The 21,515-nt window shown below is 46.4% G+C and overlaps 1 long non-coding RNA gene across 1 annotated transcript; it reads right to left on the minus strand.

Annotated features, from left to right (window-relative positions):
• Nucleotides 1-1,312: 1,312 nt before the first annotated feature.
• On the minus strand, nucleotides 1,313-17,896 carry LOC146177359 (uncharacterized). The gene is made up of 5 exons (XR_014701306.1): nucleotides 17,818-17,896; nucleotides 11,138-11,274; nucleotides 5,960-6,117; nucleotides 2,148-2,299; nucleotides 1,313-1,416 (listed from the first exon to the last, which is right to left on the minus strand). It is a non-coding gene; the product is annotated as an uncharacterized LOC146177359 (long non-coding RNA).
• Between the last annotated feature and the right edge of the window lie 3,619 nt (nucleotides 17,897-21,515).

Here is a 21,515-nt window from a genome sequence, read left to right on the forward strand (position 1 = left end):
CAGTATAGCCTTTGTAGTACCCAGGAAGTTGTAGCCATTCTCACTTTAAAGCCGGAATTACGCTAATTATCTAGCGACCACTCCTGAAAAATAATTTCTTTCAAAATCGGTATCTACCAGTGGTGCTGCAAAAGAGATGAGCCCTGTAGACCATCATTGCCAATCATTATATGAATTTCGCTTTTCTATAATTCGAAATATAGATATCTTGTGAGACGATCGTCTCACAAGATATCTCCAGCACTGCGAAAATCAGAGGATCCGTTGCAATTGTGCTCCTAAGTGCCTCTCGCCCCTGCGAACTGTAATAGGAAATTGTGCTCCTACTGTAACCCCTGTCAATTTGGGGGACGAGAGGCACATAGGAGCACAATTGCCTATTGTAGTGCACGTGATTCTGATTGGACCGGGGTGCATGTGCCTTTCGCAGTACTGTAAACATCCGTAACCCCTTCGAAACGTTGGCTCGATCTGCGAACTGAGGCGCACCCCCTTTATCCTTGTTCAGTGCTCCTTCATACCGTGTAAACATCTTGTGAGACGAAGCAAGGTAAAATGGGGTGAAAAGCGGGGTCACTGAATACAAGGCCCGCGTAATACCCTCTTTACACGGCCGGCTTAACCACGGTTACGCTTACCCGAGGTTACCGAACTTAACCACGGTTAACCGCCCATCGCGGTTAGCTGTGCTTACACAGCCCGCCGCCGTTCTCGGTTACGGCCGCCATTGCCCATAAAGTAAAACCGAAGCGACGCTAGCGACGCGGTGATCTGCGGAACGAAGCAGCATTTACAAATATTTTATTTATAATGTAGTTTCCGGAGTGCCGTCCGGTAAGGCGTCAACAACGCGGTGAAGCCCCGCACGGTGGCAGCACCTCATCGATCATCGTAAACACCGCCGCGTTCCCTTACAAAAATGTCTATGATCCCTTCATGCGAAGTCTTTAGACAATATAATCATAGAAACTATCGACCATCAAAAGAAAGTCTTTAGAACACGTATGATCTATGTATGACCTCCCTTCCGACAATTGGCCACCGTGATTGAATAGAATGTATTTACATAGAACGTATTTATACCTCCTATAATTAGCCTATTGATAGCATACATGGACACTGTAACGACTGTGTTCCGATAATTGGCCACCGTTATTTTAAAGAATCGTGTTCATACAAAGTATTAATATCTTGTATTATGCTAACTATATTTCAAGTGTCCAATAATAATGCGTATTTTACTCACTGTTCACATGCGTGTAATATTTCGTGAAAAGTGAGAGTGGTGAAAGAAACAGATGCAAATTCATACCTTGATTTATTGCACAAACACTTGACACAGAAACACTTGGTTTCCGATGGCAACGACATTGTGTGTTTGATGTAGCAGCCATATCAAATTTATCATGGTGTCACCTAGAAAAGAAATATACATGCTCAAAATTTCTCTGCCAATTTCACACGCTCTGCGCTAGCATCACACACATCTCTCTTCACTCAGATGCCTCTTTTTCCCCAAAATATGCCAACAGGTTTCCAACCACTTTCTGTACAAACTAGTACCTGCAAAACACCCTCAGGAGATAGAGACTATTGCTGTGTTTAGTTGTATTCCTTTGAATCCTCTATATCATTCGACATTAGTTTATCACAATAGGGGCCCAGGAAACAAAGGAGTGAAATTTACATGCCAGTATGCTTGGTCATCAGATAAACTCTCTCCTCTGCCATTTGCTACATCAAGCAAATACACATGTTGAGCGGCAACGTATCAGTATGTATACATACATTTTGGGGCATACTACCAGCAAGTGATGCCACTATGCCTGTTCGCTCCCATTTTCCCGAGTGATGCCTATGTTAACCATAGCAGATAACACACACACCTAAGTAATTACTGAAGGAGACCAGCTACACCAACCACCTAGGTGAATACAAGAGCAATAATAGGGAATGATGAAGTATATTATAGTTACCCTACAATATGCAGTCACACATGCTTTTTGCTACATATGCAGGTAACAGGTCTCAATAGTGTATTCCCAGAGAGTAAGAAAATAAAGTGCCACTCATGCCCATCTTTTCCTTTCAAGAGCTTGTCACCAAGGTAAAATCTTTATCACATATGAAAGCAAAATTTAGAACACCTTTCTTTTATAAGTCCACATGGATGCTGAAGAAACTACGCTGCTACGTCCCACTGCTACTTGTCCCGGAAGTCAGGTTGCCTTGTTACTTGTCGGCACAGACCACGGCAACAGGGTGTCTCCAGATATGGTCGAATGAAGCAACAAGAGGACTGCATGTACATATGAGAACACTAGTCAGAACAGCACCAAGAAAGATTTTTTGAATAATAAAGGAAAAGTCAAATGCACAATTAAAAGAAACATAGCAGGAGTATTTCATATGGTTGCTGAGTGACAGCATGAAAAGCCCAGAATTGGAAACGCAGTGCTCCACCGAGGAAAATTACATAATCATAAAATACATAAATACATAATAATCTAGGTAATCTCAGGTACGGCCGCTCAATGGAGGCGCACTTGGGTGCGGCCCGTCGCGTCGCCCAGAAGAGCCGTATTGCGCCTAGTACTCATCGCCACCGCTGCGGCGCCACCGCTCCGGGACGAGTCCGGGCGGAGAGCTGCGCGCAGCGGCCGTGGCTCTGCTTTCGTTTCGGCGTCCGCGTGGCCGGCGCTTGCTCAATTTAGGATTATGAGCGGCGTTTCACACAGTATGTGATGCTATGTGCAAGTTTGCTATTGATAAGATGATAGCGGCAAGTCATCATCACTAGGCTTTGCCAAGTCATTCGTGGTCTTCAGTTTACAACGAGAACGAGGCAGTCGTGTGCTTCGCTGAGTGCGCACCCGATTAGTTGCGTTTCAACCACTGTAATAACGTATTAGATATTGCAATCTTGAAATCGGGACATGGTGTGGGGCCATTATTCTGCGTGCACTTTCTGGAAAGTTACAATTCAGGACGTAGCGTTCAATATATTATTCTTCAGCCTGTTCCTCCATTTTCACTGGAAATAATATTCAAGTGGGTACCACCACCAAAACATACTAGCTAACAAACTGTTGCAAAAGAAACAACACAAGGCAGCCAGTTCAACGACACGCCCGCAAGCTCAGGCAATTTTTTTCTCGTTTGATTATAAAGCCGCGTGATGCACAAAAGACACGCAAGCTTATTTTGCATGCGAATAACTTTTCTCGAAAACTGGTTATGTGCAAGCGTGATTTTTTCCACTGTCTGATTGATGTTGCCTGTCCAGTTGGCCAGCAGTGGTCGCATTAGTTTGGTTAGGTCCTTAGTGTGACTGCGGTCTTCTCTCTCGCAAATCAACTCCGAAAATTGCACAAAATAGGGAAGACGGGATAAAATTAACATGTTGCATAGCTTGGTGCTTCTTATAACCTGCGGGCACTTCATCACCTTGCTAACAAATGTGCATGGTGATTTTCAGGTAGCTTAGGCATCCATCATCAAGAATTTTGATAAGTCCAGGGTTTTGCAGGAATCACAAGGCACAAAGTTAATAAAGGGATGTGGACTAATAAAATAAAATTATTGACACTCTAAAGTAAGCACTAGAAGTTATTTAAACTTTGGTAATATATAAATAATGAAAACACGTGCAGGCACTGAAAACAGAATAAATAAAAATGTTTCATGAGATTCTGTAAAACTATTCATACTTTCTCATCAAGTGGACGTGCAAGGTAACCAGCCAAGAATGCAATCGGTGGTAACCCTATGTCAGCTACTGGTTCACACCACACATGAATGAATCCAAGTTGACTCGAAAACTCTCTCGCAGCAGACGTGATATGGCAGTTGGCACGGTACGACTTTCATAGTCACGAATGCCAAGTTTTATAGCTGCCTATTGTTGATAGGTGCATTTGCAGACTGATGCTTGCAAGTTGCTAACCTGCACAAAGCATGGAAAAATGTGTATAATCTCAGTCGATATATTTTTTTTCTTGTGGTACCTTCAGTATTTTCTGCGAGGTGAAAACGGCAGCCCTTGCGTCAGGTTTGTCGTTCCCGCCTTTGAATTGCTTAAGGCTGCTAAAAAGCGATACTATAGACCCGCTTTCAGAGCCTGCTTTAGGGCATATCGGAAGCTGAAAATAAGATTCGGTTAAATGCAATGCACTAGTAAGGCACACAGAAGACATTGTTTTAAGATACTTGATGTGATCAAGAAGGTACTTAATTTGCGCCACTGTGGATCTGGTTGTCATGATTGTTGCTTCGTACATTTGTTTGGTTAGCCTTTGCTTCGACGTGCCTCCTTGGACCTGAATGTCTTCGATATGGCAAAGTCCAACTCTAGCCAAGAGAGTCGCTCGTCATCTGACAAATAGAGCGGCTCCTCTTGGTGTCTCCATGGCTTCACTTATGCGATGTTGGGCAAGGCATACCATTTTGATATCATCGTCATAAAATTGATCGTGGCGCAGCTATCTTGAAACACACATGCTTCAGGATGACACGGGGGGGGGGGGGGGGGCGGTTGTCCAGGACGAAATGAAGTATAGCTATAACAAGTGGGGAAAATAAAGCTACTGACCTGCGCACATTATTTTTTTCAAGGTTGTTTGGCTCAACATGAGCCCGCGTGAGTAACTTGTAATGTGGGCAGTTCGGTAACACGGAGGGGTCGGCTGAAGGAAGCAGGATCTTCAGTTTTATGTTCTTCCTGTAATCGTCATCTGTGAAGTGCAGTGGAGTGTACCAGCGGGTTGTCACTCGGCTCCCATCGGCTTCCTTTTCCGTTCTAGTCCTCCCGAGTTATGTTTTTCAGCCATGCTGCTCGACGTTGTGAATCGCACGGGAACTCATGGTAACCGATCTTTTCTTGCTTTCGTGGTGCATAGCGGTACACAGCAGTTGCCTGGCATGGTGCTGCATACGCTTAGGACGCTGTTAATGCAGGCACCGATGACACGCATGCAGAATTATCAGAACCACGCGGTTATGCTGAGTAGTCAAAAAGATAACACACGCCAACCCAGCCAGCGCGCACCTTTCGCGTCGTCTGCTCGTCCGTGCCGGCGGCGCCTTGTCCTGGAGTGGTGGCACAAAGGAAAAGTCAAATGCACAAGTAAAAGAAACATAGGAGGAGTATTTCATATGGTTGCTGAGTGACAGTATGAAAAGCCCAGAATTGGAAACGCAATGCTCCACTGAGGAAAATTACATAATCAAAAAATACATAAATACATAATAATCTAGGTAATCTCGGGAATAGTGGCAAGTCTTATGTAGGCACTATCTTTTGGAGATACGTGGAAAGACAAGTCAGATGGGGTGGTAAAAAATGACAGGTTTGGTTTATGTGATCTAACATCTCAAAGCAACCCAGGCTATGAGAGATGCTGTGGGGGAGGACTTCAGAGCGTTCGATGAGCTGGGGCTCTTTAGCGTGCACTGACATCGCACAGGACATGAATGCCTTTTTGCTTCCATTTTGGGCTTACTGCTGAACTGGTCGTACTCAAAATAGGTTGGCGCTACTTTTATTTAAATTTAGACAAAGTCCTTTCGAGGATACAAGACTTGCATGTGTTCCAGACACATTCAGGGAGACATGCTAGCCCTGTAAAAAGGCTTAAAACGTGGAGAGCTTGTCTCATTAAAACCCACCCGGCCCCGCATTATCACCTTTTAGTACCTAGTATTGCCTGCTTTGGCTCGTCAATAGTAGGCTACCGACAATAGGAGCTAAATTATTTCATCCTTAAAAAATCATGCAGCTTACTGCTGGAATATGCAGTCACACATAATTTTTGCTACATATGCAGTTAACAAGTCGTAATAGTGTATTCCCGAGAGTAAGAAATCAAGAAAGTGCCATTCATGTCCATCCTTTCCTTCAAGAGCTTGTCACCAAGGTAAAATCTTGATCACATATGAAAGTCAAATATGGGAGAAATACCTGTCTTTTATAAGAAATCCACATGGATGCTGAAGAAACCATGAAGCTACGTCCCAATGCTACTTGTCCCAGAAGTCAGGTTGCCTAGTTTTTACTTGTCGGCACAGACCACGGCAACAGGGAGTCTCCAGATATGGCTCAATGAAGCATCAAGAGGACTGCATATGCATACGAGAACATTAGTCAGGACAGCAGGAAGAAAGTTATTTTGAATAATAAAAAAAGGAAAAGTCAAATGCACAAGTAACACAAACAAACAAGGAATACTTCATATGTTGCTGAGTAACAGCATAAAAAGAGAAGCACAGAATTAGAAATACAATGCTCCATAGAGGCAAACTACAGTAAAATGCTTGTGCACAAAATTCTCTTCTAGAGTGGAAGATTCAGTGATATATGCAAGGGGTTACGTTTATCAATTGTGCATGCATACGGTACTATAGGAATACATTACTGTCTGGGAAGTCAACCTCCACACCACCAGGTATCAAACTATTCAGAAGTTTCTGAAAGATTTCTATGCAATGACAGGAAGATCTTTCACTATCACACAGTTGCAAACACTAAACTCTAATGAGCCCATGTATGTTTCTCTTAAAAATGTGCGGACGAAGGAAATGTAGTTGCTGCTCCTTTTATTTATTTACTTGTAACTAATACTGCATCATTTCCAGCTATAGCATGCGTGAACACAATGCAAACAAACAACAGAGGTAAGCAAGCTTATCTAAAGATTTAGAATGACTTTTTGTAATAAAATGAACAGAAATTATTTAACTAGCCATGTACAGGAGACAATGCATGTACTAAAGCAGAGCTGCACAGATTTAGGAGCCTTAAAAGCTCTAGCAAAACACCCTTCTTGTCACTGTTGCCTTTTCACAAACACTACAGGCTGGCCGAGAGCTAGTTTAGATACAATACCTCTAATTATCGCATTCAAACTGATCACTTTTTCAAATACATTGATAAACACAGGTACACATGGCTGAGATTTCAAAACATCATCTGTTGGACAAAACCCTCATTATACTCTTGGATAGGTCTGATAATAAATATCAGCATGGCGAACAGCCATTCGGCGCTTCTATGCGCTATGCAAGCTTAATAGCCTTATCATATCCTACAGAACACTTGTAATTTTCAACACCTGAGAACAAAATTCCATGGGGGTTTAAAGGGACATCTTTGAGCAAAGCTCACTGTAGGATATTGCCCCCAAAAAACCCAATCACAACAATCTATAAACACATGTTCGACAGCCTCTGGCTTTCTGCACAAAATACAGTTCACACCCCATGGCAGAAAGATTTCTCTCTGCCATCTATGTTTATCCAGGCAGAACCCAAACATGCAATTTAAAAAAGAAGATTTTTAGCAGGCTGTAAAGACATTCGTTGTACATGTTAGGATGCACTATTATTTGATAAACACAAAAGGGCCGCCACACTGATACTTCCCTTCGTCTTGCAGCCCACCCCTTCTGTAACAAGCCCCCTCATGTTTGCAGAACTCAAAAACACACAAAACAATTAAACAAAAAATGTTCTCCAACAGATAAATATCAACATATTACTTTTGTTATTGCTATTAACTATTTGGCTTTAGGGTTAACGATGCATTTATTTAGGTTGTGAATAAAATGAGTTCGGAAGTTAATTGCAAATCTTGGTGTCTAGCAAGAAGGTAAATATTTGTGTATATGTTGCTTTGAGCAAAGTAAATGTTCTCATTTAGTCACAGAAAAAACAGAATACCACTTGAACGAACGCCACTTCGACGATGTATTCAGTTGTAGGAACTTTATTAAATCCCCCCACTGAAGCTCTATTGAACGCTATGCAAACACACTTCATTTTAACAAACTTCAGTTTTTGCTCATTTCAGTTCAACGAACATTTTCCGCGGTGCTATCCTGCGTCTTCAAAGTCATGATGATGATGATGATGGATTTTAATGGCGCAAGGGCGGCTCAGGCCAAAGAGCGCCAAACTCAAGGTTAACGGTGTACTCAAGTTGATATAATGGAATAATTGATTTTTCATGAAGGGATAAAGAACAGTGGTGTATAGGGCCTAAAAATGTATTCGCTCTGTAATATCGCTAAAAACAATGGTGTATAGGGCCTAAAATTCATTTGCGATATATAATGGATGCGCAATGTATAAGTAGATGTATTAAAAGATCTCATCCGTCCTCTCAAGGAGGAGCGGGCTGAGACCAACGTCGATAAGAAATTTCATGTAAAAAGCCTACTTGTAATAAAAATTTAAGCACCTGTTTTAAAGGAAACATTGGGTTGTCGCCCATAAAAATGGATGGGTGTGCAGGTATTTGATGAGTGAACAAGGAGGGAAAATGACGTCTTCTTTCTGGTTCCAGTTGTGCACATATGATTAAAACATGAATGACAGTGAGTCGATCACCACATCTCGAGCAGTGTGGTGCAGGAGAGTTCGTTAAAAGGTATGAGTGTGTAGTATGTGTATGACCTATTCTCAGCCTGCACAAGGCTACTTCTTTGAATCTGTCTCTTTTGTCTGTAGTGTACCTGCCTATGATAGCTTTTATAGTGTGTAGTTTATTTTCAGTCGCTGTGTCCCATTCCTCTTGCCACTGTTGTCGAATTTTGTTTTATGTGTGGCTTGAGGTCCTGGTATATTATTTTGTCGATGTCTGTAGTATTTCGACAGGCAGCTGACACAGCAAGCCTATCAGCCGCCTCGTTACCCGGTATGCTACGGTGGCCTGGCACCCAGCAAAGTGTAATTTTAAGTTGTAATTTATGGGCTGTGATAAGGTTGTTAAATAGAGTATTCAGGACTGGGTTCTTATTGTGCCATTTCCAAGAAGTTAGGGAGGTTAAAACACTAAGGGAGTCTGTGTAGATGACCGATGACTGTATTTTGTTTTCTATAATGTGTCTCACAGCTAACAGGATACCGTGGGATTCTGCAGTAAATATACTTGAATGTCTGTTCAGTGTTTTTGTTAGTGAAAATTGTGGTCCATGTGCGGCACATGAGACTTGAGTCGACTTTGAAGCATCAGTGTAATACTCATTACAAATGTATTTTGCCTGCAGAGACATGAAGTGCTGGTGTATGGCTATAGGAAGGGCATGTTTTCTGACTTGAAGGAATGTTAGGTCGCAATTAACAGCGTGCATTTCCCACGGAGCGATGAAGTCTTTTATGGAAGTTGTATGGAGGCTGCCAACCGGGATGTCCAGATATTCAATATGAGTGGCTAGTCTTATTGGGTATGGTGGTGTTCGTGACGGTTTTCTTGTGAAAAGTTCTGTGTTAGCTGTGTCAAGCAGGAGCCGGCGACAAGGATGGTCCAGTAGAGACAATATTTTGGTAGCATATCTTACAGCAGTAAATTGTCTTCTTCGCTGTAATGACCATCGGTTAGCCTCAACATAGAGGCTAGCAATTGGGCTAGTTCGAAAAGCACCTGCGGCAAGGCGAAGGCCAAGGTGGTGCACTGGATCGAGCATTTTTAGATCTTCAAAGTCATACTGAGCCCTTAAAAAAGCACAGTCCGCACTCTTTGTAGCATAATTTTATGTTAAGAACCACTCTTCATTATCGCGTGAAGAAAAGTGGCCGTTATTTAGCTGTAAAGAGAATTGGCTGTCTAAACTAGCTTGTAACCAGAAGAATCCATAGCTGTCTTTGCACGCCTAATTACCTGTACAGTCATAGCCAGTCAAAGCCAGATCTCCAGCCCTACTAGGCCCTTTAGCTCCAAGAATTGCGAATGTGTGCATTTTGGTTAACCATGATCTGCTTGGAGAAAATGAAAGCCTTTTCTCCTCAGCAGGCCGTTGTGATAGGCAAGATTCTCAGGAGCGTGCACAGTAAACGAGTTCAAAACCACTGTAGTCCTTTCAAAAGTGCTGCAAAACGTTACGCATTCTTCACTTGCAAATCAGCGCAGTGACAAATAAATGGGCCCAGATAAGATTTGAACGACCTAAAAATCTGTGACAGATTTTCTCTTCTTGGGCTCCAAGATTACCTCGGAAGGAGACTGCAGCCATGAAATTAGGAGACGCCTGCTTCTGGGAAAGAGAGCAATGGTTAGCCTTGACCGCCTAGTAAAGAGCAGAGACATTAGTCTGCCAACCAAGATCCGTGTAACTCGTGCTATGGTCTTTCCATTTGTGATGTATGGATCCGAGAGTTGGACTGTGAAAAAGGCTGACCGCCGAAGAATTGACGCGTTTGAATAGTGGTGCTGGCGAAGACTCTTGAGAGTTCCTTGGACTGCCAGAAGATCAAATCAGTCGATATTGTCGACCATAAACCCTGACTGCTCATTGGAGGGTCAAATTCTAAAGTTAAAGCTCAGCTACTTTGGTCATCTGATGAGAAGAGAGGAGTCGCTGGAGAAAGATTTGATGTTGGGAAAGGTTGAGGGTCGCCGGAGAAGGGGTAGGCAGCGAACGCGATGGTTAGATGGCATCCTCGAGGCACTGCAGATGAAGTTATGTGATGTTAGGAAGATAGTGAGAGACCGGAAAGCGTGGCGTGACATGGTCCATAGGGTCACGAAGAGTCGGACACGGCTGAACGACTGAACTGAATATTTCTTGAAGCTAATGGAAACAATCTTCCACGTATTTATTTCAGTCCAATGAACTTTCATTTCAACAAACTTTTTCCTAAGGTCCCTTGAACTTTGTTCAAGTGAAGCATCACTGTATGTGTACATATGCTGAGGCAGTCTAAATAAACAGTAACTGAATTTCAGCATGAACATGCACACATATGCACAGTGCAGCCAGCTATATTATGAAACCATGTTTGCCACTGAGCTATTAAAACACAGGTTTACTCAATTTTGCCTCAACTAGAAATAGTAGGTGCTACTGCAATAAAACAGCTAAGTATATCTCCTGTTTTAAAGCTCTGAAGAGGCCACGAAAAATTTTCTTTAGTGCAGACTATGAGCAAGATTCACCAACACGTCAGTGTTGCGCTAAAAACACAGCAAGAATCATAACAACACCGAGCTGGTTTCAAGCTTTGCTTTAATGAAGCCTGTTACACATCTGCCCTTTATACTCTCCAAAGAAAACAATAAATGTAAGAAAGTATGAACCAGTAAAAATTTTACAGTTATAAAGAAAACACATGAATGCAAAAAACATCAGCATGTGATACCTACCAATTCAATGTCTCCTTTACAGGAAGGATGCTTTAGGGCAGGGCACCCATGGCTGATAGAATAAACTGCCTCAACAGATTCATGACGCTGTCTGCTTCATATTCAGGCAGCACTCCCTCGATGGCAGATGAAATCTGCTGCAAAAGCAGTGTGACAATACAATTGCATCAGCTGGACTGCAAGCATTATTGCCAAACAAGCCGTAAACGCAGTAAAAGAAAGACTTCATTAAATCCATGCTTCTCAAAATCCATAACATACCGTTACTTTCCCTATACTCCTAAAGAAAAGCTGTCTTAGAAAATGAATTCCTAGCAGCTCTAGGTCATATGTCATAAGTTACCAAAAAACTCGATCCTATCATCTGTTTCAATTCTGACCCTTGTCAGCAATGTCAAACATTAATAAACGAGGAACTTCCATAGTTGAAATCCACTTTTCAAAATATGCTGTTAATCTGTGGAGCTTAAAGATTCTTAGAAATTAAACAAAACAGAAGACTAAGTTTGAAAGCTCTAACCACTTACTTCACAGCCAATTGTTAGCTTGACCCACATAACTTGCCACGTCTCCGTAAAAAAAAAAGGAAAAAGAAAAAACTTTGGGACTTAAACAATACGTACTGACCTAGTGAGGAGACAAATATTGACACATGCCATCCATAGACGACGAAGATTTCAACGGGCGATTCGGAGAAGACGACGAAGCGAAACGGTGCTCCGTTTTTGTGCTGCCCTGACTGACTGTTGGTGTTCTTCGGTGCCAGAGTGCCAGAGCGCCTTCTGTGTAACGTTACGTTACAAATCTGGTGGAATTGCCGGGTAACGATCCAGTCCTGCATAATCAACCTGCCAATACGGAGCTTACCCCAGTACATCAACGCCTCGGCCGCCGCCTACGTGGAGAGCCTCCTGAATTCGGACCACTTCCGGCCGCTACCAGGACGACGCACCCTCAGACGGCCATAGAACCTGCTGCAATGACATCTGAGAGCAGGCTTCCCACCAACATCCTGTGTCATCAGCCGCGAACACCCCCCTCTTTTCATGGCGACGTGTTCGAGGACGCCGAGGACTGGCTTGAGAACTACGAGCGAGTTGCGCGTTACAACGGGTGGACTGATGAGCGCAAGCTCCACAACGTGTACTTCGCTCTTGAAGAGTCTGCACGGACATGGTTTGAAAACCATGAGGCTTCCTTTCCATCCTGGGCAGCCTTCTGTCGTGATTTGAAAGCCACCTTTCCTAGCGCCGACCGCCGGGAGCGAGCAGAGGTTGCGCTACACTCGCGCAATCAGCGCCAGAACGAGAGTGTGCGTATGTTCTTTGAGGACATGACTCGCCTTTTCAAGCGTGCGGACCCGCAAATGCCTGAAGATAAGAAACTGCGTCACCTGATGCGCGGCGTTAAACAAGAACTTTTCGCGGGACTGGTGCGCAGTCCACCGCGCACTGTGGCGGAGTTTCTCAGCGAGGCAGCTACCATGGAGACAACGCTGCAACACCGAGCCCGTCAGTACAACCGTAACGTGAACGTCATTGGGTCCGACGCACCCCCTGTGCATGTCGGCAGCGACATGGACGCACTAAGAAATCTCATCCGTTCTGTCGTGCGGGAGGAACTGCAAGCGCTCCGGATGCCTTGCAACACAACAGCTTTTCCTTCACTGGCTGAAGTCGTCCGGGACGAGGTGCGTATGGCAGCTCAGCAAGTTGCTGACGTTCCCCGGCAACGCGTTCCCCACCAGACGTTTGACGCGAGGCCCACCTACGCGTCCGTCTTGCGTAGGGCTCCCCCGCCGGACCATAGTATCAACGCCGCAGCTCCAGCAATGGAGCCGCAGGGTCATCGCATGGAGGGACTCGCATGGAGCCGCATGGAGCCTAACTACTCCCCTCCGCCAATCTACCAGCGACCCCGTAAAAGTCAAGTATGGCGGCCCCGGGACCGTCGGCCCCTGTGCTATCATTGCGGGGAAGCCAGTCACCTTTACCGGGCGTGCCCGTACCGCCGCGTCAACATGAGGGGTTTCGCCTCGGAGGAACTCTACCATCGGAATGACGAACGGCCTACTGAGGTTGCAAGTGACCTTGCAGCGCGACAGTATCCCGTCACGTCCGGGTACCAAGAGCGTCGATCGACGTCCCCGACGAGCTACCGTTCGACAAGTCCCCACTCTTCCCGACGCCGCTCCTCTCCCAGCCCTAGCCGGGAAAACTAATACCAGCGGCCTTCGGAGGCAGGGTCGCTGATGTCGGGAAATGTCAAGATCCTCCGTCATCGTCAGGCCGACCCGACGAGATTTCGCTTGTGTCAGGTAGCGACAGCATCCGGCATACTACCTCCGATTTATGTGTAACGATTGATGGAGTGGATGTCACCGCGTTACTCGACACTGGTGCCGATTATTCAGTAATGAGCCGTGGTCTCGCCAGAGAACTGAAGAAAGTTTTGACACATTGGTCCGGCCCGAAAATTCGCACGGCGGGAAGTCACTTGATCGAACCTGCAGGCAAGTGCACAGCGCGGGTCGGCATCCGTGGTTTTGTGTATGTCGGAGAATTTATCGTGCTTCCTGAATGTTCGAAAGACTTGATCCTTGGTCTGGACTTCCTGCAGACCAACGGCGCTGTCATTGACCTGAAAGAAGCGCGTGTTTCCTTTTCGACGAAACGAGCCGTGGCGCGCATTGAAAACGAAGATTCGGGTCTGAACGTTTTGCGTATAGTCGGCGATGACGTGAGGGTTCCGGCACGTTCTAGTGTGTTGGTTCTTGTAAAGCATGACTTATTCCACGATTACGAGGGCATCGCGGATGGGCACCTTCCGCTACTACTCGAGAAGGAATTAGCCGTTGCTCGAGGACTCGTACAACTCCAGAACAGCTGTGCTACTGTCCTCCTGACAAATTTTGCTAAAGAGATGCGGCATCTCGGCAAGGACACGGCTGTTGCCGTCCTTCACGATGTTGCTGCCTTGCCTCATTTATGCACCGCCGGAGCGAACCCTAAAGAAGAGGCCGCACCTTGTCATGCTCTGCAAACCGTTAAAATTAACCCCGACTTGAGGCCCGATCAGAGGAATCTTCTCTCGGCTCTTCTGAGCGATTTCGCAGACTGCTTCGCCACAGGCTCTAAGGTCGGTCGTACTCCAGTCGCCAAGCACCGCATCATCACCGATGAGACCACGTTACCGGTATGCCAGCGCCCGTACCGGGTTTCTCCTAAGGAACGTGACGCCATTAAGGCACAAGTGGATGAAATGCTTGCGGACGACGTGATCCAGCCTTCGACGAGCCCATGGGCGTCGCCAGTGGTCCTTGTCAAAAAGAAAGATGGCAGCTTGAGATTCTGTGTCGATTACCGAAAGTTAAATAACGTGACTAAAAAGGACGTCTATCCGCTGCCCAGGATTGATGATGCCCTCGACCGACTACGCGACGCCAGGTACTTTTCCTCATTAGACCTCAAAAGCGGATACTGGCAAATCGAGGTGGATCAGAGAGACCGAGAGAAGACTGCATTTGTGACGCCCGACGGCCTATACGAGTTTAAGGTGCTTCCGTTTGGTCTTTGCTCTGCACCGGCCACGTTCCAACGTATGATGGACACGGTTTTATCAGGTCTGAAGTGGCAGTCGTGCTTGGTGTACTTAGATGATGTCGTTATTTTCTCGCCTACTTTCGAGCAACACTTGGACCGGTTGCGCGTCGTGCTTCAAGCACTCAAAGGCGCGCAACTAACGATCAAGCCTGAGAAATGCCACTTTGCTTTCAAGGAACTACGCTTTCTCGGCCATGTTTTCAGTGCACAGGGCGTTCTTCCTGATCCCGAGAAGACTATCGCAGTGTCAAATTTTCCACGCCCCACCGACAAAAAGGCACTTCGACGATTTCTAGGTCTTTGTTCATACTACCGACGCTTCGTCCAAGATTTTTCTAAAATAGCTGAACCACTGACAGCACTAACCAGAGAAGACATACCCTTCCTGTGGGGAGACGATCAAGAACAAGCCTTCCAGGAGCTTAGAAGCCGCCTACAAAGACCCCCAATACTCGCCCATTTCGATGAAGACGCCGCAACCGACGTACATACTGATGCCAGCAACGTTGGCCTCGGCGCGGTACTCATTCAGTGGCAAGGCGGAGTAGAACGGGTTATCGCCTACGCGAGCGAGGCGAACTATTCGACAACGGAGAAGGAGTGCCTTGCGGTAATCTGGGCCATCAGCAAGTTTCGACCATATTTGTATGGACGACCCTTCCGTATTGTCAGCGACCATCATTCCTTGTGCTGGCTGGCAAGCCTTAAAGACCCGTCTGGACGCTTAGCTCGTTGGAGCCTCCGTCTTCAAGAGTATGACGTCACTGTTGTCTATAAGTCGGGACATAAACACCAAGATGCGGATTTCCTGTCACGCGCGCCATTGGACTCCACTGCAGTGGAAAACGCCGATGATTTTCCCTTTATTGGGGCCATTACCCAATCCCATATGGCTGACCTTCAACGCAAGGACCCGGAGCTGGCGCCGCTCATCGATTATCTGGAAGGACGCGGTGGTAGGGTACCGCTTGTTTTTCGTCGTGGCTTGCAGTCATACGCTTTACGAAGTGGAGTTCTCTACAAGCGCAATTTTGAAAGATCAAAAGAGACATTTCTACTCGTAGTGCCTACGCACCTGCGGCCCGACATCTTAAGCGCTTGTCACGACGAACCGTCCGCCGGCCACTTGGGAGTTAGTCGTACGCTTGCAAGAATTCGGGAGAAATACTATTGGCCGAAATTATTACCTTCAGTACGGTCTTACGTTAAAACCTGCCGCGATTGTCAACGCCGAAAGACTCCACCCGTGAAACCAGCTGGATTTCTTCAGCCGATCGCTCCACCGAAAACTCCTTTCCAACAAGTGGGGATGGATCTTCTTGGTCCTTTCCCGAAGTCAAGTAATGGAAAGCGTTGGGTTGTTGTCGCGACAGACTACTTGACCCGATATGCTGAGACCGCGTCGCTCACAAATGGAACTGCCACCGAAGTCGCAGAGTTTTTTGTCCACGACATCGTATTGCGTCACGGCGCTCCGGCTGTTATCATTACCGATCGCGGGGCAGCTTTTACGGCCCGCCTGACTAAGGCTGTACTGAACCTTACACACACTAGCCATAGACGGGCCACGGCATACCACCCGCAAACTAATGGCTTGGTGGAACGGCTAAACAGAACTCTGGCCGACATGCTGTCTATGTACGTGGATATAGAGCATAAGACCTGGGATCAAATCCTCCCATATGCCACGTTCGCATATAACACGGCACTTCAGGAGACGACGCGGCTGACACCCTTCGAGCTTGTCTTCGGCCGTCGAGTGACCACTCCACTGGATACAATGCTGCCCGTATACACCGACGACGAAGATGAGCTTGACCTGAACATCGCCAGTTTTACCCAGCGTGCGGAAGAAGCGCGGCAGCTAGCAAGGCAGCGCATATACCTACAACAGAAACTAGACGCTGACCGTTACAACAGGGGACGGCGCTTCGCTGCCTACGAGCCTGGAGACTATGTCTGGATTTGGACGCCCGTTCGTCATCGTGGGCTCTCTGAAAAATTGCTGCGCCGGTACTTCGGCCCATATCGTGTCCTCCGCCGCCTCAGCGACGTTACTTACGAAGTTGAATCCGCGACCCAAGATCCCTCAAGCCGCAGACGACGCAAGTTCACTGATGTTGTACACGTCGTCCGGATGAAACCCTATTACAATCGCCCCGCTGACTATTCTTGAGACTGATGGTGCCCCGTTTTGTGTTGTGGTATCCCACACCAACCTAGCATAATATCTGGCAGCTCATCGCATCAAGCAGAATTTGCAGCATCGAGGCGATGCTGCCAGGAAGGGGGGCAATGACACATGCCATCCATAGACGACGAAGATTTCAACGGGCGATTCGGAGAAGACGACGAAGCGAAACGGTGCTCCGTTTTTGTGCTGCCCTGACTGACTGTTGGTGTTCTTCGGTGCCAGAGTGCCAGAGCGCCTTCTGTGTAACGTTACGTTACAATATAACTATTACTGTGTTGGAGTCTGCGAATTGTCATGAATAAAATGATATATCACAATCTGCTTACTCGAAAGGAAAGCTTAAAATACACTATAATTTTACGCGCAAAAGTCGCTGCTTATGGACTATTCCAATCAACCTCGAATTACCGGCTCTATGTGCAAATAGCTCAGCAAAGAAACCCTATAAATAAAAAAGATAGGTAGCGAGCGATCGCACACATCTGATGGAAGATAAAAATAGCGTCTACATCGCTTTTACGCAGTACAAGGCCTCTCTCAATATTAGAAGCTGACAGTTATGGCTGCGAGGCAAAGCGGTTGTTTACGTTTGAATAATTGGTAATAACTCCGCAAAAACAAACGCCTTAACTATCTGAACTTTGTTGCAAAATGACCGGAAAGAGGCCGCGGACCATCCAGGATCACTTTTTAGAACTTAACTAGGTGCTAAAAAGGCTAAACGATGAAAAATCTTCCTAGCAAATTGGTCGTGCTGTGTGCAGCAAATTAAAAAATGGGTAAACGCGTGTAAGCTAAAAACTGCTCAGTTCAGAAACATAAAATTTTCCGTGAGTATGCGCAAAGGGTTTATAAAAAAGGAATGAAAACGTTTGGCAACTTACATTGAAGATTTCTGGCAGAAAGAAGTATTTTTTTCCGTGCTCGACGTCGCCAAACGCCGCCTCCCCGAGAAGTTTTTTTGCAGATCTTCGGTGCACAATCACGTGACGCATGCCTTATTTTTGCAGGCATTCAGAGAGCAATCACGTGACACATGGGTGCCGTAGCCAAGCCGTAGTCTCGGCGACCGCTCACGCGTGCCTCGTGGAGTTCGCTCTTTTGTGTGTTTTAGTCGCGCTGCCGCGCTGCTCAGACGAAAGGCGGGAAACGTGGAATGCCGAGCGAGCCCCGGTTCTGTGCGTTCGCAATCTTTTGCTTTCGTTCTTTTTCTTCCGGTGGTTTTGTGGGGTGGCTGGTACTCGAGGTGACGCAGACACTCGTTGTAGCGAGCCCGCTTCTTCACAGCGCGCTGCATGGATCGTGTGTTTGCATTCCTCATTGTAATGAAAACTTGAGTTCTGACCGTACGCGGGGCCACACATATTGAGTACCTGCGCATAAGTTATTTGCACACGCGCCCGCTCACACACATGCAGATTTGCAGTGGCGGAAAAGATATAGCTCTCAAGACTGAGAGCATTATCCATTTATGCTAAATAAACACGAAAAACTGATTGCTGATTTGGTTACTTTTACTCGGAAACGGCTTCGTGAATATTTTGTGAAACTTTGAAGCCATCCTTATCGCTGTATTGATGACATCACTGCGGTATTGCCATGAAATTGCGCTGTTATTCGGTAAACAAATATCTATTTTCCTTTTTTTTTACTTTTGATGCTGTTAATCTCTGTAATGCCTGCAATGTTTATGCCTGTAATGTGTTCCGTGTAAACTCTCAAGCAGTCTACAACTGCTTTCTCGCTGAGGAGCCCCCCCCCCCCTCCCCCGTTTTCGGATTTGAAAATAAGATTGATTGATTGAGTGATAATTTGTTTGATTGATTGATTGATTGAAGGGCGCGTAAATTTTAACGTAGCAGTCAAATCGCCAGCGCTACCTAGCTGCCGATCAGGCTAAAGCGGTCCATACCAGACTTTAAAAAAATAAACGAAAGGAAGAAAGCCTGCAACCTGCTCTGTGATTTGCCGAGGGCAGCTCCAAGCCGTCACAGGTTTGATACCATGCTGTCTACGTTGGCAAGCCTGCCCGCTTCTCCTTTCACACCTTCCGCACTTCAAGGGGGGGGGGGGGGTGAAGAATGCGTGCGTGCGTGCGTGCTGCTGTGTGCTTTGCTCGCAGGACGGCTAGACGCTCCCCCTCCTCCAGCTCGAAGACGCGCGCTCCGATGGTCACGCGCCTCCTTGCATCCTCCCCGCGCATTACATTTGAAAGACACCTTGCAACCACCCTCTCGAGAGGGTGGCTGCAGCTAGAACTAGCATAACGCTCTTAAGGATCACAACACACGGAAGGATGAATATGTTCAGCTACAGCTGGTTCATATTCCGCGGTTCTGCATCTTAATTGCTGTTAATTGTGCCGTAAGGGCGCTTAATTTATGCACAGAGCAATGTCAGTGCTGCGGACCGCAGGTTGCGCGGTGATATAGTTCACCAGGCTGAATGAGTGCGATGCGAAGGCAGAGAGCGAATATGAGTGTTTCTGCGGGCGCATTCTATGCCGTTATGTTTGCTAGTTAGCCCGCACCGCCCCCTTCTCTGCGCCTTCCCTCTTCCGCTCTCTTCTCTTACCATTAGCGCGCCTCCCTTCTCTACCCTTGCCCTTAGCACGCACCTCACCCAGACACCACCTCCAGCAAAAACATAACAAACAAAAGTAGAACCTGTAAAGCACTCGCTCGGTTGACGCACCTGCCCAAAGGCTGCTGTGTGGTCTCGGATAACATCCGCGAGCGAAACATACGATGCGCGCGGTCAGGAACAGATGGGCTGAGATATGGCCGCTGCCTTGCCGGGAGCTGTGGCGCAGAAGTGAATAAGACAATTGCTAACATATTGAGCGCGGCGATAAAAAATGTCGGCGACGCGGACGCCGATTTGTTTGCATAAGTGGTGGGCAGGGGCGTAGCGTGAACAGTGGGGTGGCTCGACGGCATCTGGGCGCACAGTTCTAATCCCGATCGTGTCGATAAAAGAAAAAAAAAAGAGAAGCTCATTTTTTTTTCTGGTGAAAGTTTTGTCCTCGTCAGGGAAAAGCAGTCTCCATTTTTCAGTAATTTCGGCGCGTGAAAAGGGAAGGGGGCAGGGGGGGGGGGGGGGAGCTCGTACGGTATTTTACTGAACATGTGCATATACTCAATGGTTGTGTGTATACCATCAAATAATGCTAAAGTCCCGCCCATACAGCTTCTCGGCTATGTGGATCCAAGCGTCCAGGGCGTGCGCCTCTTGGAGATCATCGCGCGATGTAACCCGACAACACCACACAGCGCACATTCGCCATCGTAAAGCTGGCGGCGCGGTGGCTGACGCCGTGCTGTCCGCGTTTACCTTCCATTTGTGATGTTTCAGTCTTTAATGGTGCAAGCAAGCTCGATAACAGGACTCAGTGCGTCCTCAACAAGAGCGGACGCTTGACGAAGAAATGCGCGATAAAGAAAGAGTGAAATTGTAACCAGTTATATTTTTCAAAATATAAACTTATACGTTTTTATCAATGATTCTTTCAAATTGGTCGTATCAATTGTCTTTTTCCATTTCTTTTTTAACAGATGTTACTCATAATAAAAATAAAAGAAGTAATTCAAATATGATTTGCAATGAACAGCATGCACTCGGTCAGTTAATTGGGACTAGATACTTTCGATCTGAACATTTTTTCTGACATGCCAAATTGCTTCAGTATATTGCAATAGCTGTGTGTGAGTGGTATAACCAGACATAATTGCCGAGAGCGTTATACGGCATCAATAAAAAAATTGCAAAAAAGGCCGAAAAAAGGAGTTCAAAAACTTTCGGAAGGTGTTTTGACCTCAAAACAGAGCTCTGGCGACGCCCCTGCTGTATATTGAACGGCGTATATACAGAGAAGTATATTCACCGAACAACTTGCTATGTACTAACTTTATATTGTCACGTCTCGGTAGAACACCAAGGAGGACCTAGCGATAGATGGTTTGAATGGTAGACCAGAACAAGTCTTGCGTTCAAGCTTCTTTCACTTCCAGGCTCGCGCTTGTCGTCTCAGATGTCATCTTTTGCGTCGTCTTCTATATGCGTCATTTGCCCCCCTCCTCAGGAAGCATCGTCTCGATGAGGTCAGTCCGAGTTGTACGGCTTCATACGCACAACGTGGACGACGTCTGCTTGTTGCTGGCGTCGCTTTGATGTCGACACCTTGTCTGGCACCACCTCATAAGTGACGTCGGTTAAACGTCGCTGGACAACATAGGGCCCGAAGTATCGCCGCAATAATTTTTCGGAGAGTCCGCGGCGGCGAATAGGAGTCCAGACCCACACTTTGTCGCCAGGTTCGTACATGACATGTCGGTGTCTCTGATTGTAGCGTCGTGCATCATGCTCTTGCTGATTTTTGATTCGCACACGCGCTAGTTGTCGAGCTTCCTCTGCACGTTGAGCGAATTCCTCGGCGTCCTGATCGAGATCATCGGTGTCAGCATTTGGGAGCAACATTGCATCCAGCATAGTTGTTACTGGTCGCCCGTGAAGGAGGCTGAATGGTGTCATACGAGTGGTGTCTTGGCGTGCCGTATTGTAGGCGAACGTGACGTAGGGAAGA

The sequence above is a fragment of the Amblyomma maculatum genome, chromosome 10 (genome assembly GCF_055883805.1).
Source record: "Amblyomma maculatum isolate TAMU_Amacu chromosome 10, ASM5588380v1, whole genome shotgun sequence".
NCBI lineage: Eukaryota > Metazoa > Arthropoda > Arachnida > Ixodida > Ixodidae > Amblyomma > Amblyomma maculatum.